The following is a 1127-nucleotide window of genomic DNA, read 5'->3' as shown; positions in this document are numbered from 1 at the left end:
TGACGCCGAATCAAGATAACATCTTCTCTGCGATCACCTGCCTCCACATCAAACCCAGACAAGTGTCCCTCCCAAACACTGTTACTGCATAAAAAGTGTGTGGATGGCTGCAATGCTACCCCACCCAAAAGTACATACTGTAAAACCAAACAAAAACTCGCTCTCACAATCACACACACACACATACATACAAAAACACAACCCAGAGAGTCTGGCTGAGTGCAGTCAGCATAGAAAAGGTGTCTCCTCTAAACCAACATTAGCCTGGGTGCCTGAGCAGAGAAGAACCACACTCAAGTAAAACTAGAGAGAAATACAGAAAAAAGTACACAAGTAAAAGGAAAGCGGGAAAATAAGGGGATAACAAAGTAGAGATCCATGCTCTTTCACTGAATAGCTAGAGTGCACTGAGGATTCCTACAACAGAAAGACAGATAGAGAAACAGAGGGAAAGATTGATTATGGACCAGAACATCTGGGACGAATATTTCTTCCGCGCTTCAGTCCTCCTCTCTTGGGCTCCTTCACTCCGTTTTGCAAAATGCCGTTGTGACACAACACGAGGGCCTCGGATCCATCAAAGATGTACGATATTTGCTGTAATTAGCATAGCATTGCGCACATGCACGCGCACACACGGCACCCAGTGAATATTTATGAAAAAAAGTTCAACAACTGTTCCTGTATTGTTTCATCTTTTATTTACTCTGATCAGACATTGTCACAAGTGTTGGTCTGGATGAGAACTCAACATGCAGATTCCATTATTAACATAACACAAACTCACACAAACAAATGCAGAGAAAAAACAGATGTGTACATGTGCATTTGTGTACAAGAAGTGCATTAGGAGCAGGAAAACAATGACTGAACAAAATAGGACTGACTTTAATTAGTAAAAATATACTTTTATTTTCCTAACAGTGAGGAAGTGAGAGGGGATGGGTCCAAGTGGCTTGTGACAGACGCGGTTTGCTTTCTTGTGGTGGTTCTGGTTCATTTTTACTGTCCTCACCTCGGGCCAAGCTCAGGCCTGCGTGGTCCTGTCAGTCTGCCGTTTCTCCAAAATGGCAGACAGTTTCACTGCCTCCCTACATACAAAGAGCTAGACAAAAGGTTGGGGGGGG

General features: G+C 43.5%; 1 protein-coding gene across 5 annotated transcripts in view; it reads right to left on the bottom strand.

Annotated features, from left to right (window-relative positions):
• Positions 1-684: 684 nt before the first annotated feature.
• chchd3a (coiled-coil-helix-coiled-coil-helix domain containing 3a) overlaps positions 685-1127 on the bottom strand; it is a 65735-nt gene continuing 65292 nt past the window's right edge. For all 5 annotated transcript variants that reach the window (XM_034863452.1, XM_034863454.1, XM_034863453.1 and 2 more), the window contains one exon: positions 685-1127. This exon is cut by the window's right edge and continues 252 nt beyond it. The gene's annotated coding sequence lies outside the window, so the exon portion shown is untranslated.

Source organism: Etheostoma cragini, chromosome 23, assembly GCF_013103735.1.
Source record: "Etheostoma cragini isolate CJK2018 chromosome 23, CSU_Ecrag_1.0, whole genome shotgun sequence".
NCBI lineage: Eukaryota > Metazoa > Chordata > Actinopteri > Perciformes > Percidae > Etheostoma > Etheostoma cragini.
The sequence above is the reverse complement of the archived record's forward strand: the minus strand, read 5'-3'. Positions and strand labels throughout refer to the sequence as shown.